Source organism: Salvelinus namaycush, chromosome 37, assembly GCF_016432855.1.
Source record: "Salvelinus namaycush isolate Seneca chromosome 37, SaNama_1.0, whole genome shotgun sequence".
NCBI lineage: Eukaryota > Metazoa > Chordata > Actinopteri > Salmoniformes > Salmonidae > Salvelinus > Salvelinus namaycush.
This window is the reverse complement of record NC_052343.1, coordinates 10,500,002-10,516,458: the sequence shown is the minus strand read 5'-3', so window position 1 is coordinate 10,516,458 and position 16,457 is coordinate 10,500,002. Positions and strand designations below refer to the sequence as shown.

The window sequence follows — 16,457 nt, the reverse complement described above, 5'->3', positions numbered from 1 at the left end:
GTGTGTGTGTGTGTGTGTGTGTGTGTGTGTGTGTGTACTTGCGTGCACAGAGGTTCACTGAAGACCTAACAAGGCCTTACAACACAAATCAAGGCGGGCGGTTTAATCAAGTTATCCTGTATGGCATTTGCAATGATTAAAACCGAGTTGTTTTGAAGACGTAAAGACTTGCTTAGAGAAAAAACTGAATGCAACTTCCCCAAGCCCACTGCACCTTTTTCCCCTCACTTTGTTTTGGCAGTTGTGCTGTTGCCGGGGTGAAAAGGTAAAATCACAAAAAGTCAATAGGCCCTTCATACTGTCAATATTTATTTGGGGTTCCAATTAGATCAATTCGCGGGGGGTTCTACTTGAGCTGTCATGAGTTAATGTTGCTCTGTGGTTGATATTGACATCTGAACCGAGCCAAACGGTAAGTGAAAGGAGTGAAGTGCTCTCGGGGAGGGGGGGGGGGGGTATAGGGTTTCTAAACAGCAACATCGTTTCGTCGGAGGGACCAGAGGTAGACTGCAAAGTGAACATTTTACAAGCGGAAAAAGGTTGTCTGGCCATGTAGTACATGTACCTTGAGGAAACTAGAGCCTGCCCGGGCCAGACGTGTGCTGTAGAAAACACCCAACACAAGTTCATTCACAGTGTGGGAAACCTGATTGAGCCATGATAAACGTCCACTAAGTCCACTAAGCACAGACAACACCCACATACACAATGTTCTCTGTTAACTCTGCTAACTCACCCTGTTCTGAATGTGTGTGATTGCTACTGGGATACCCAAACATCAGAGGGTTCCATGGCCTTCGCAAGCTTACAGTCCATCCTTAAAGCAACAGGGCCAACTCACGACAAGCAAAGTGAACAGTAAGGGGCAAAGAGCCCCAAGCACAGAGAAGTGAAGAGAGTCTAATTTCCAGTACCAGAACAAGTGTGTTGGTAAGGCAACTGGGAATTCATGAGGCTCTATTCACACATTTATCCCCATGTGAACTCAACTCACCCAAATAATGACCACTGGATGCAGGAGTGCTCAGTCTGCCTCCTCCAACACACTCAGCGGTTTTCCAACTTCAGACAAGCAAGAACTGTTCACCTATGGATCCAAATTAAAAGCAATTTTCAGAAAAGAGTGGAATATTGTTGAGTTGGACATCTGAACAGCAAAAAATGAACATATTGGCAATAACATAAACAATTGTCATAGTGTTTAAACAGGCTTACTTATATTCTGTTTTCCTAAACTCCTGAAGTGTGAACTTACAGAAACTTGAATGAAGTTTCACTCTTTTGACAGAGATTTGGCATCGTCTCCTATCAAGTCTGAGATCACATCCACCTCCTTGAAGAAAGATACAAAGAAACATTTTACAGAAATACTTTATTAAAATGTGAAATAAACCAAATTATGATGTTAGTTAATGCTGTTAAATTATATTGGAATCCAGTCCAATATACTACAGTCCAAGAGGGTTTTCCATGCAGGAATGAATTTCTCCCTGGCACTTAATCAATTCATTTCAACCGGAGAGTCTCAGTCCACACACCTGGTTACCCAATAATAAATTAGTCCCTGATTAAAAAGCAAGGACAAAACCAGCATACATTACGTAAATCCAGGACTAGAGTTGAACACCATTGATCTTAAGCTAAATTCTCTCCATGGCTGGATTGCTCATTAGAACAAATGAAAGAGACAGGGAACCACTGCTGGACTCTCTTTGTCTCTCCGAGCTGGCAGAATGATAAAGGCTACAAAGAAGCCTGGGGACAGAATTGTAGACGAGCCAAGTTAAATTACATTACACTGTAAATCGAATCAAAATTCAGTACAGTCCAAGATAGTAAAAGCATTTTTGTTCACTGTAATTGTAACCACATTTTAGCTGAGTATCTTTCAACGATTTTAGCCCTTGAATACAAATGGAATGAAGCTGTACAACATGCTACAGTCAGTGTGTCCATTTCATGTTCATCTCTTCTGTTTTCCCAGTAATTCTTCCCTGGTCCTGTCTAACATTTCATACACAATAAACACAGAAACAAACATCCACGCTCTGTGTTTGTCACTGGCTGGGACTTGTACAATTTGAACCGTTTAGAATAACAACGACAATTAGAAATATGAAATGGTTACGGGAAACATGTGGAGGGTTATTTGATCCAGAAAGATAAGTTGCTTGTGGGTTCTGAGGGAAAAGCATCAGTCAGAAATGTAGATTTGCGAGATTATATTTTCTGACATGATTTAAACAAGGTTAGTTGGGCATGAAATTCTGGAATGGGATGTTTGTTCAAGAAGTCTGTCTGGGAGAGCCAAGGAGACAGGAGGTCAAGGACCAACTACAGGACACACCAAAGAGTCCGTGACCGAGGCAGAAATCAAGTTCCAGTCTGCCAGAGGAAAAAAGAGAACTGCCCCAAACTATGAGTTTCAATTCAGAAAGTGGTAAGATGTTACCGCATTGTTTCCTAGCAAAGACCATAGAAATACCAAGTCCCAGCTTAAAACAGGCTATAAAATAAAGCGTTACCTATTACTTTTTCAAACTATGAGTTGCTTGTTTGAAATGCTGAGAAACTCAGACAAAGAGAAAGGATAGACATGATTTGAATATAGTGCTCAAAGTGTAGTTCAGTGAGCTTTGTCCCGGCCTTGCCCTAGCTGTTCCTCTATCTGGCTGTGTCCATGACTAAATATCTAGTAGGTCAAGGTTAATATTTTTGAAAAAGGAGGGATATAATTCATGTGTTCCAAGATTGTACTTAATCTTGAGTGAATATGAAATACTATCTTATACCAAGCTCAAGATGTTAAAGATAAGGAGGGGATGGAGGTGTTCTCCCTTCATCAGATCCTCCCTTCCTATCATGACACTAATGTCTATTAGATTGGGCTCCGACACAAATTGACTCAGAGCCTAAATTTAAAAAGAACATGCTGATTTTACAGTTGCAGCTCTACTGTAATGTCAGCATTATGTTTTTGTGGTAAAATTCCAATTCCTTTGTCTCAAGACACTGAAATAAATGTGGCACTAATAGGTTTACTTATTAAATAAAAAATGATGAATGGCTATGAAAGCTGTTTGTTTGTACAAGGTCTGGGAATGTCTGTTGAAGGACAAGTGATCTGGGGTTATTGTGGCAACTAAAAAATAAAAATAAAACTTAAAAAACAACAACTATTTGACCAACATTATGTACAGAACAAGAAATAAAAGTGCTAACAAGAACATTGTTTATAATATATTACATATTAATACAATTTAATGTTTATTTTGTATCTTCCACTATGATTATGGGATCACGTCCATATTCATCCTGCTATGAGAATCATATTCTCCCCACAATAACACAATAACACACACACACACACGCAGCCAAATCCTCCACCTGCACACACACACACTGTCTGCTCGCCTCCAAGCTCCAGCTCAGGCTCTACCTCCCTTATCCCCTGTATTAGATTCATTAATGGCACTGATCACAAAGCTAACTCCTCCGTTTCCTCTCCTTTCATCTCCCTCGAACCCCTGGGAAGGATGTATCTGGTCCCAGACGCGCACACCGCAACACGACCCCACGGGGCACCCGAGTGCAAGGAACGATGGTTCCAATCAGAGCCAAAGCCTTAGGTTCCTAGGATCCCGTACGTCTCAGGGGTCTGCCTAGCACCACGACAGCTAGATCCGCTGCCTGTTTGACGCGTACTGCCTGATGAAGGGCTTGGCACTGCTTCACAGGAGGATGAGCTGTCGGTGTGTCTGTGCTCTCCCTGTATCACCAACACACTTCATCCGCCATGCATTTCCCCCCTCTGTTGTCAACTACCGAGGGAGGATGTATATACTTTTCGATATACGCAGGAAGGAAGACGCTCTCGACGGCAATGCGGGGACAGTATGGTAGGAGGCCGGGGTGTCTGTTATATAATTCATGAGAATGGAGAAGTGCAATGTGATTTGTGGGGACGATATGGCAACCTGTGACCCCTTCACCATGACTGAGAATGAACGGGAGATATGTCATATGGGGACGGTATGGTTGCCCTTCAACATGATGGGCGAAGGGCGGTAGTGAAGAGTCATCGCTGAACACTCAATTAATCAGGTAATTCGCATGGCATGAACTATATGACTGCCATCTGCTTTCCGTCATGCTGGGGAGGTGGCGAGGCAGAGGGGGGATGGAGGGAGGAGGGTTTGGAAGCCTTCAGACAAGCTCCATTATAGGTCTAACAGCAGATGGCAAGTCTAACCGGGGCCCACCCAAGTGGAGCTCACATGGTCTGGGGGGGGGGGGGGGGGGGGGGGGGGGTTGTTGGAGGGGTGGAAGAAACATCAATGTGATGATCGAATGTAAAATCTCACAAACATTGTAATTGTAATCATAATCATCATAATCATCACCATACCATGTCCAAAGCGCTCATGCGCCTCTGCAGAGCGTTGGCTAGCTCTGTAGCCTGTGCAGACCCACCTGTGACAACACAGGCCGACTGGGAGAGAGTCTCTGAAAAAGAAAGTGTACTTTGACCACTTTTGCTGCAAATCTCCATTACTTAGCAATGATAATCTTCTTTCAAACTTAGCGAGAATTCATTGAAATCAGCAGCACTCGCAATTCAACTTGATTTACGTGGGGAAGTGATGTGCCAAAGACACACGCACACACATGAATGAAGATGTATTCTTGCATATGCTCCCAACACACACTAACAATGAATTCATTCACACACAAAGCTCTCTTGGTATAATTACTATGCTCAATATGTCATAATCCAGTTGGACGGCCCAGGTGCATACAGAGGTAAAGAGTAGGACTGATGACTTTATGGATGTTTCCCTGACTGTGCAGAGAACATGATGGCTCTACCCTGCCCTGACTTGTATAGATGGCATTCACATCACAGACTGCAAACACCCTCCCTTACTTTCTGACAAACTTAAAAACAAGACTTCGTAGAATATCTTCCTGGGAGAACAATAAAAGACTATTCTATTTCTCATCTACACTCTAAACTGGCATTGTCTCACACAGGACAAAACACATTTACGTCACTTATGTGGTATAGAAAATAGTGCTAACGTACATTAGGTCTATAAAGTACGCGGTTTTACTGTCGAGATAAACAACGATCATGGAAATATTGCACTTAAAAACAGTACAATGATAAAGTGATGATAAAGTACAAACAAAACAGTACAATGATAAAGTTGTGTATAAAAATGTATACAGATACACAGTCATACCTTTGACAATGGACTCTGCTGCAGCCAAATCTCCTTTGTAGGTCACCTACAGTAGAAATAAATTTAGTTTAACAACATGTTAGCATCAAACCTGTTCTAAAAAGCATTGTTAATTTTAGTGCAAATGTATTTAGATTCTTAGGCCTTACCTCATTACTGGCTTATTTCAATGCTATCAAAACCATTAAAAAAACTTTACTTTCAGTCATCATATCAAGTAGTATTAAATACAATACACAATGTATAAATTCAGATCTGTACTTGTCCCTGTATAACAAACTAGTAATAAGAATACAGCTAGAGCTATGACAATGGCCTAATTTAGGCTTAAAGGCATTGTCCCAAACTGAGTTCCAGTGTCCCAGGCTTGCTCACCTTCCACAGGGTTGGCGGGCCCTTGATGAGCTTGGCATTGGTGCCGCAGTACTGCAGAGCCAGATGAAAGCTCAAAGTCCGACTCGCTGTACTATGAGGACAGGACACAAGAGACGTGGGATTGTTGACGATGCATAACAAACTGAGTTAGTTCCTATTTCATAAACAGAGTTGAGAAAGTCTTCTGGGGACAAACAAAAGAGGATAGCTCACAAACTCACATCGACCATAGTTACATCTAAACAGATTTTTCACCTAGTCGGCTCGGGGATTCTAACCAGCGACCTTTCGGTTATTGGCCCAACGCTCTTAACCACTAGGCTACCTGCCACCCCAAATCAGAGGAGAGTTGAGTTCATAACAGCTTGGCCCAGTGCAGTGAGAACACATTGGAATCAGATTGCCGTCGCTGTAGATCGCATTGCATTGAAAAAGTGATATAAGCAATGAGCTCATGGCTTTTAAGATACTGTGTGTGGACTACAAAGGCTAAATCAAAGGCTAACTCATGCTACCTGAGATAATATGCGGGCAATATTTTATCAGGGTTATAAAAGAGAGGGCCTTTTTCTCAGGACCCTGGAACTGAAGGAGAAATATGACTGCGTCCTGTGGTAATTGAACCTGTAGAATTTTCTCCCAGTACAAAGGCGTGCACTGAGAACAGGATAGCGTGTCTCCCCTTTGTCTTTTCAGCCCAGAGTTCTGCCAGGCTCAATGCATGTCAAACTACAAATGTGAGGCTCACGCAGAATATGTCCTACAGTGCTAACTTGACAGACACCTTACACTTCCCCAACTTCGATGGACACAAGTGGAGAGGGGGTGGGGCACTCCCCATCGCGCCAGAGTCTCTTGTTTTCACAAATACACTTACATCACAACAAATGTGTCTTAATTGTCAGTGAAATGCTACTTGACTGGCCTTGACACTCCACTTCACTTGCATAGTGAATGTGCTCTCATTTTCAGAGTCAAGGCCAAAACCAACAGGGCTCCCTGGTAATCTAAAATTCGTATGTGCCAGGAACCAAAATAACTGCAGACAAATGGGGCTCCAATTGGACCCATACTTCGGCTGATAGTCAAGGCTTCCTACGTCCTTCAAAACACTGGTATCTGCATCACCATCTAAATCGACCCAAGGTTCAAATAGCAGAGCTCTCAAGTATCTGGGCTGGTTGAAAAATAAACATGGTGAATTTTTGCAGTGACGGATTTGTGATAGACAGAAAATCTTACAATGTAAGCCTACATTTTAAGATAAGAATCCACACATTTATGATTTTTGTCAAAGGGGTGATTCCTGACAAATCTAGAGAAAAAAATGATTTGGGAGATTTTCACAACATTTAATCCATAGAAGGGTCCATTGGAGGAAGGATTATTGACATATTTGACATTTGTATCTTAAAGCACAATTGAGAAATAATTAATTGAAGTTGGAACATTTGTGACATTATGGCCTTACCCAGGCCTCCTTTAAGACTTTATAATGTTTCATCTGTAGGTGCTACAAAGGAAAATGTGTTTCATATGAGGCTTTGCCACTTGCTCTGTAATATGAGTAACATTTTAATTTCAATAATGATTTTCTTACATTAATGTATGAATATTTAAAAATAGAAACATGAATATTGAAAACATACCCTTTTTGATTTGGCAAATGTTTCAATATATTGTTGAATATAGTATACTCTACAGGCATATCAAAGTTCCAAAGTGGGATCTCTGCTAGTTTTGATGTTATGGACAATTTTATACAGAGAAATTGTCATAGTAGGCAATGTAACCAATCACAGCCCTCCTTTTACTTGTATCATTGCACATCCTGCAAATCACCAGCAACTGTTTTGAATCGATTTTCACATTCAGTGTTTGTAATGCTGACAAATTGGATCATAACTCAAACAGTAGAAGAGATCCCACTCTGGAACTTTGAAATGCCCGTAGAGTATATTATGTTCAACAATATATTGAAAAATGTAGCAAATCAAAACATTTTCAGTGTTGGGGGTAATGCGTTACAAAAGTACCGCATTACAGTAATGTACTACTTGTATCAGTAATGGAATAATAAAACAAGTTACTGTGTTCAAATATTGTAATACTATTAGTTACTTTTTCAAGTAACGCATTCGATACTGGCAAATTGGGCCACCTTGATTGGCAAAGTGGGACACTTAATTATTTATTGTAAAGAAGGATAATTGAGAGGGTACATGAATAATATATACTCGTGATAAATTAAATGTATTAAAAACACTTTAGGTATTTTTGTGGAACATTAATAATTAATGATCTACACGAAATACTCTGCAATGTCAGAGTGGGGGAAAAAATTCTAACATTTGTAAAAGAAAATATGAAAAATAAAGCACTAATATATCTTGATTAGATAAGTACTCAACCCCATGAGTCAACACGTTAGAATCCCCTTTGGCATCGATTACAGCTGTGAGTCTTTCTGCCTAAGTCTCTAAGAGCTTTCAACACCGGGTTGTGCAACATTTGCCCATTATTCTTATCAAAATTCTTCAAGCTCTGTCAAATTGGTTGATGATCATTGTTAGACAACCATTTTCAAGTCTTGCCATTTATTTTCAAGCAGATTTACAGATTTTTTTTAAGCTGTAACTCGGCCACTCAAAAACATTTACTGTCTTCTCAGTAAGCAACTCCAGTGTAGATTTGGCCTTGTGTTTTAGGTTACTGTTCTGCTGAAAGGTGAATTTATCTGCCAGTGTCTGGTGGAAAGTATACTAAACAAGGTTTTCCTCCAGGATTTTGCCTGTGCTAAGCTCCATTACATTTCTTCTTTAACCTGAAAAACTCCCCAGTCCTTAAAGATTACAAGCATACCCATAACATGATGCAGCCACCACTATGCTTGGAAATATAGAAAGTGGTACTCAGTAATATGGTGTATTGGATTTTCCCCAAACATGACACTTTGTATTCAGGACAAAAAGTGATTTGCTTTGCCACATTTTTTGCAGCATTAATTTAGTGCCTTGTTTCAAACAGGATGCATGTTTTGGAAAATGTTTTATTCTGTACAGGCTTCCTCATTTTCACTCTGTCAATTAGGTTAGTATTGTGGAGTAATTACAATTATTATTTTATATGTATTTTTTTTACCTTTATTTAACTAGGAAAGTCAGTTAAAAACAAATTCTTATTTACAATGACTACCTACCAAAAGGCGAAAGGCCTCCTGTGGGGATGGGGGCTGGGATAAAAAAAAATATATATATATATATATAGAACAAAACACACATCACGACAAGAAAAGATACCACAACATTACATAAAGAGAGACCTAAGACAACAACATAGCATGGCAGCAACACATGACAACACAGCATGGTAGAAACACCACATGACAACAACATGGTAGCAGCACAAAACAGGGTACACACATTATTGGGCACAGACAACAGCACAAAGGCAAGAGGGTAGAGACAACAATACATCATGCAAAGCAGCCACAACTGTTAGTAAGAGTGTCCATGATTGATTCTTTGAATGAAGAGATGGAGAATGTTGTTGATCCATCCTCAGTTGATCCATCTTCAGTTTTCTCCTATCACAACCATTAAACTATGTAACTGTTTTAACGTCACCACTGGCCTGATGTTGAAATCCCCGAGCAGTTTCCTTCCTCTCCGGAAACTGAGCTAAAAATTGAGTTTTTGAGCTAGGAAGGACGCCTGTATCTGTGTCGTGACTGGGTGTATTGATACACCCTCCAAAGCGTAAGTTAATAACTTCACCATGCTCAGAGGGATATTCAATGTCCGCTTTTTATAACAAAATTACCCATCTTCCAATAGGTTCCCTTCTTTGCAAGGCATTGGAAAACCGCTGTGGTCTTTGTGGTTGAATCTGTGTTTGAAATTCACTGCTCGACTGAGGAACCTTACAGAAAATTGTTAAACACTATTATTGCACACAATAATAGTGAGTCCATGTTTTATTTACATTTTTACTTATGAACTTATTTAGGCTTGCTATGACAAAGGGGTTGAATACTTATTGAAAAGACATTTCAGCTTTTAATTTTCTATTTATTTGTAAACAATTCAAAAAACATTATTCCACTTTGACAATATGAGGTATTGTCTTGGCCAGTGACACAACAAAATTTGAAAAGGGTCAAGGGGTGTGAACCCTTTCTGAAGCCACTGTTCTTGTATGGATATGAACATAGATAGCTAGGGTTTTTAATGTTGGTGAGGTCATATCTTTCCAAGTAAAATGAAGCTATGCTAGCCGATAGCAGATTTAAGGAAAATGAAATGGAACATTTGATCCTATTAAGAAAATGGATATCTGTTATTAAGGAAACATGTATTTCAAAATGGTATTTCTCCATTGAAATGACCTAGGGGAGTGTCAGTTTGAAGGTAACAGGGTCTCCCAGTTTGGCAGTAGGCAATTGGCAGCAGCATACCACCCTGAATCCCACTGCTGGCTTGCCTCTGATACGCAGAGTTGGTCCTGGTTGGTCCCTGGATGGGAGACCAGATAATGCTGGAAGCGCTGTTGGAGGGCCAGTACAAGGCACTCTTTACACTGGTCTAAAAAAAATATCCCAATGCCCCAGGGCAGTGATTGGGGACATTGCCCTGTGTAGGGTGCTGTCTTTTGGATGGGACGTTAAACAGGTGTCCTGACTCTCTGTGGTCACTAAAGAGCCCATGGCACTCATCGTAAGAGTAGGGGTGTTAACCCTCAGCATCCTGGCTAAATTCCCAATCTGGACCTCATCATGGCCACCTAATCATCCCCGGCTTCCAATTGGCTCATTCATACCCTGTAACTATTCCCCAGGTCGTTGCTGTAAATGACAATGTGTTCTCAGTCAACTTACCTGGTAAAATAATTGTGGTAAAAATAATGGAACACTGCCAAAATTGTAACATTTTAAAAAGGTGAGAGTACTGTAGTACAAAAGCCACTTCCAGTCATTTTGATTTTCAATTACATCCCATTACAAAATATGTTGTAATGAGACAGTAAATAGCCTTCCTTCATTTTTTATAACCTAAACATTATATACCTCAGAACATTGTAATTTTACTTACCATTATGCCTCTGTTATTACACGGGATGCCACACCCACTATGATGATGTCATACCCATTGAACCCATTGTTTATCATCACATACTTCCTCACTAACACATAGGTATTGATTGTTGATTATGTTATTGTACATATTTAAAGATACCTATTACAAAGCTTAAGAGTCTCACTTTTCTCTATGTCCCATTTAACCAATACTCACCCTATATGGAATTGTTCCACAAATATGTGTGAAAGAGACATTTATACTCATTACGATAAAACATAAATATTCAATATGTTCTAACACAATTTCCATATAAACAATCAAAATCTGATGAATGCAATTCAAAAAAGTGCCTTTTATCACAACGAAATGATCTCTTGATAAATCTAACACATCAAAGGAATAGTGTCCAAAAACATTCTGCCAGCTTTACGAAAAGATACATAGCCTACATATTAAAGCCATTAAATACCGGCTAACAAGTCACACCAAGGCCGACTTCAAATGCCGACCTCAAAATTCAAATAACCAGCGCATTGACCGCGGCGCAAATGCAAACTATGTCAGATAAATCCTACACATAATGATGAATTGAAATAAAAGGCATATAATCAAAGGGATTACTTATCATCAAGGACCTACAGTATTTAAATCAAACAAAATCGACCAAACAATGGCAAAAAGTACCAAAGGAAAATCTACACCTTCGCTCATCTGATAGGCCTATAGCAGAGCTTCGTACTGAATGGATAGCGTAAAAAAAAAAAAGCTAAATAAAGAGTAATATGCAATAGATTATATGTAAGAGTGTTTTTCCAAGTAACGAATCCAACCATTTACATTTAAGTCACCACTGTTCATGTTTATATTTTTTAATTTTCATTAATTATTGTAAGAAAATTGTTATTCAAATCAAAATACTACTCATAGTACAGAGCAAGCGGTAAAGCTTCATATGAATTATACTTAAAAAAATTCAAATATATGTCAACAAACATTCCTCCAAAGGACCCCTCTATGATTAAATGCTGTGAAAATCCCCCAAATCATGATTTTTTATTTTCTAGTTTTGTGAGATGTCACCCAAAGGTGAAATTATTTCCATTATTATTTCGCAAGTATTCTTGGATGTTCAAATCGTCTCATGTAAATTAAAAAAAAATCACAGACGGTTAGACCTGTAGTAACCACTTTACTTATTATTTTTACGTTACCTTTACCAAGCCAAGAGGTCTTTTTCTGTTGTTGGACAGAGTGATATGCTGCACAGTGCCAGAGTATATTAATGTGTCATTTCTTTCCCAGAAATAACCATGCCATAGTGAAAATGATGGCACCCACACCACAAACTCTTCAGCTTGAAACCCTGCAGGTTCGAGCACATCTGGTGAACAATGGACGACTGTAAAGACTTGGTGTGATGTATGAGAATCATAAAGTCTTTTGTCATCTAGTCGCATTGCTGGGATTAATTATTTCTTAAGCATAAATCTCTCTCAGACTGTCATTTTATGTGATTCAAGGGACCTTTTAAAGCAATTATTTGACATTGAGAGGGAACATTCAAAACCTGCAGGACATGACTAGTGCTCGATTTGGAAAAAGGTTTTGCAGACATCCAGGGTTCTCTATTTCCCTGACCAGAAGTGGAGACAACTTCACAAAATCATTATCTAAACGTGAGAACTAACTACTGTACAAGGCTTGGTTCGGACTTTGTTTCAAGGTGCATCCTTGTTGGCATATTTCCATTTAAGAAAATCATTCAATACTTTGTTGTTTTATCAGTCACATCCCTAATTCAAATGTGCACGGTAAACATAGTCATTTTTAGCCAGGTCAAACAGACTGACTGGTGCATTTACTTTCTGTTTAACTGAAACAGAATGTGAGTTATCGTGAGATCAGGCTGGGTTCACGGAGCTATGTATTTTTTATATAGTCCCAAAATCGGGCTACCAGTTTTTATTAACTGGACCTTGGGTAGACTATAAGTGATGTTTTGTGTACAAGAGCTGCCTAGTGCCTAGAAGTACCTACCCTCTGATAAGCCTGGTAGATGACATCATAGATGAATCACTGGGGCATCTCACTGGCTCTGTACTTGGTTCTCTCCAGAGAATGGTCCAGGTAGCCCTCCAATGTGGTAGCAATCACTGTGGAAACCAGAGGTCGGATAGCCCCTGCAGCCTGCAAAATAATAAACGGAACAGAATATGTCATTCTTCCTTATTCTTCCTGGCAAATACACACATCAATCCAAAATGTATCAAATGGTTCTGATGCTATTGTGTCTTGAGGCTTACCACAATTGTTCTAGCCATGGCTGGATAACAACAATAAATACTAGCTAAACAACAGCTTGTGCACACAATGCTTTTTAAACAACATTCCTGAGATCGTATTTTCTTGTGACCATGACATGATTGAGGATGAAAATCCCCATTGTGCCAAGAACAAGTATGGTCAATGAGATAAGGGGGGGGGGGAGGGGGGGGGGGGGGGGGGGGGGCAAAATGACTAGTAAATAGAATGAAAGCAAACATGTGTTGTGTGTGTTACACATGTTGTTAAAATCAAAATGAATATCATGCTCTTCGGAGGAGACTAACATTTAATCATGATCGGGGATACTGGCAAGTTAATGAAGACCAGACTGCTGGCTTTGAGAGCCAGTTACACACACACACACACACACACACACACACACACACACACACACACACACACACACACACACACACACACACACACACACACACACACACACACACACACACACACACACACACACACAGTAAATGTCAGCCCCAATGTCAAAGAGCTCCTGCTCTCACTTCTCACTTTTGTGACCACCCTTCAACAATATCATGTCACAACTAGTAAAATGTAAATATGAATCACCATCTAAACATATCGGTGTCTTCCTTAGCTACTAATATCAGCCAATGTGGTTTACATTTGTCATGGCTTACAGTAGGTATACATGGCTATAGTTGAGAGCAATGAATCGCTCCGTCTGAGCCCCACTGACTGTGTCGCGGTGGAAGAGGTAGAGGACTTTGAATATGTACAAACCCCTTGCTCTTTGGCAGCCATTGTTATCTTCAGGAGGAAGTCCTCTTCCACAAAGGGACGCACTGCATCATGAATGCTGACCACCTTTGGTTTTACGCGGGCCGTACCATCCTCTCCCTCACTGAGGGCGCGGACCCCATTGAATATAGATCTGTGGCGAGTAGATCCGCCATGTACCACTAGGACATTTCTGTGGTGGAAGCGGTGGATAATGTCCATCATCAAATCTAAGCTCTCCTTGGCAACCACCACAACGATGCTTTGGCTCCATGGCACTCTGTCAAAGAAACAGTGTGTCTAGTCATAAGTCAACAGCTTTCACACTGTGGTTAGAACATATCATTCTTGTTGAGTATATTTGTTTCATTACTTGTGTCATGACTTGTTATATTACCATACATAACACTTTCGGGTGCAATTATTTGCATACATTATTTCAACAGAATTCCACTGAAATGGTCACGTTGAAACAAAAATACATGGTAGTCTCAAGAACAAGTAGGCTATTTTGGATGTTGTAGAAAGACTCAAAATTGTAATGTGTGACCCGATGGATTCAGTAAAGATCTGTTGAATGGGATAATTTGAGACATTACAAAACCTCACATTTATTCAACGATTACATAAAAGAGCTTGACACCCCAGTGAAATGGTTTGTTTACATGTGGCCACTGTCTTGTGCAGTGACAAGATTAAGGGGCAGGGCCATATAACTACAGTATTCCAAACGGGACAGATATGTTTTTGCATGCAAACATTCGACACTTCAAGTGTTACCTCTCGAAAGTTTGAATTGTGTAGCTTATCAGAGGTCTGTTGAGAAACGTGCAGAACTGTTTGGGTGTCAATAGCCCCGTTCTTTCTCCACTGCCACCGGCTGGAAGAACCACAGCTACCAGGAAATCGACACTGCAAAGTCCCGCAATGTGCTTGTCCAACCGGGCTTCGCATGTTGAGAAATGCCCTGGTTCAACAGGCCTGGCCATGTCGCCCGTTTCCTCTTGCATGCTTCAGGACAATTGATTAATTTGATGTTGAAACGGACTAACATTGATGTCACGAATATATCCTACCGGTATCCCCGTGTACAGTTTCATTCATTCCTTTATGGGCGGAGTCGCGTAGACTAGTGATTGATTCGATTTGTAGCCTGCTACACTGTAGCCACAGCGCTACGCTTGCGCGCTGTCAAGGAAGCCCCATACCAGGTACACGTCACTAATGTTATCTGTGGGGTCTTTGCTGATGTTCTCAAGATTTCGATATCATATCATATCTACTATGTATTTGTGGTTATTTATGACTTTCATGCCTTTTTAATTTTGACTGCTTGATGCAATTGAGCATACATTTACATTTTGGTCATTTAGTAGATGCTCTTATCCAGAGCGATTTACAGGAGCAATTAGGGTTAAGTGTCTTGCTCAAGGGCACATTGACAGATTTTTCACCTAGTCAGCTCAGGGTTTTGAACCTTTCAGTTACTGGCTCAAAACTCTTAACTTCCAGGCTACCTTTTGCATATTCATTTATTCAAGCTTGCTTGATCTGGTGCAACTGTACAACTAGTGTGATATGATAATTGTATGTATAGGCCTATACGATATGGGATTACTCCACCTACAGTTGAAGTCAGAAGTTTACATACACTTAGGTTGGAGTCATTAAAACTCGATTTCAACTACTCCACAAATTTCTTGTTAAGAAACTATAGTTTTGGAAAGTCGGTTAGGACATCTACTTTGTGCATGACACAAGTCATTTTTCCAACAATTGTTTACAGACAGATTATTTCACTTATAGTTCACTGTATCACAATTCCAGTAGTTGACTGTGCCTTTAAACAGCTTGGAAAATTCCAGAAAATTATGTCATGTCTTTAGAAGCTTCTGATAGGCTAATTGACATCATTTGAGTCAATTGGAGGTGTACCTGTGGATGTATTTCAAGGCCTACCTTCAAACTCAGTGCCTCTTTGCTTGACATCCTGGGAAAATGAAAAGAAATCAGCCAAGACCTCAGAAAAAAATTGTAGACGTCCACAAGTCTGGTTCATCCTTGGGAGCAATTTCCAAATGCCTGAAGGTACCACATTCATCTGTACAAACAATAGTACGCAAGTATAAACACCACGGGACCACGCAGCCGTCAAACCACTCAGGAAGGAGACGCGTTCTGTCTCCTAGAGATGAATGCACTTTGGTACGAAAAGTGCAAATCAATCCCAGAACAACAGCAAAGGACCTTGTGAAGATGCTGAAGGAAACAGGTACAAAAGTATCTATATCCACAGTAAAACGAGTCCTATATCGACATAACCTGAAAGGCTGCTCAGCAAGGAAGAAGCCACTGCTCCAAAACCGCCATAAAAAAGCCAGACTACGGATTGCAACTGCACATGGGGACAAAGATTGTACTTTTTGGAGAAATGTCCTCTGGTCTGATGAAACAAAAATAGAACTGTTTGGCCATAATGACCATCGTTATTTTTGGAGGAAAAAGAGGCTTGCAAGCCGAAGAACACATTCCCAACCGTGAAGAACGGGAGTGGCAGCATCATGTTGTGGGGGTGCTTTGCTGCAGGAGGGACTAGTGCACTTCACAAAATAGATGGCATCATGAAGAAAAATTATGTGGATATATTCTGAAGCAACATCAAGACATCAGTCAGGAAGTTAAAGCT

At 40.2% G+C, this 16,457-nt stretch overlaps 1 pseudogene; it reads right to left on the bottom strand.

Moving 5' to 3' along the window:
- Positions 1-1,273: 1,273 nt before the first annotated feature.
- LOC120031607 lies at positions 1,274-14,781 on the bottom strand (annotated as a pseudogene).
- Positions 14,782-16,457: the final 1,676 nt, after the last annotated feature.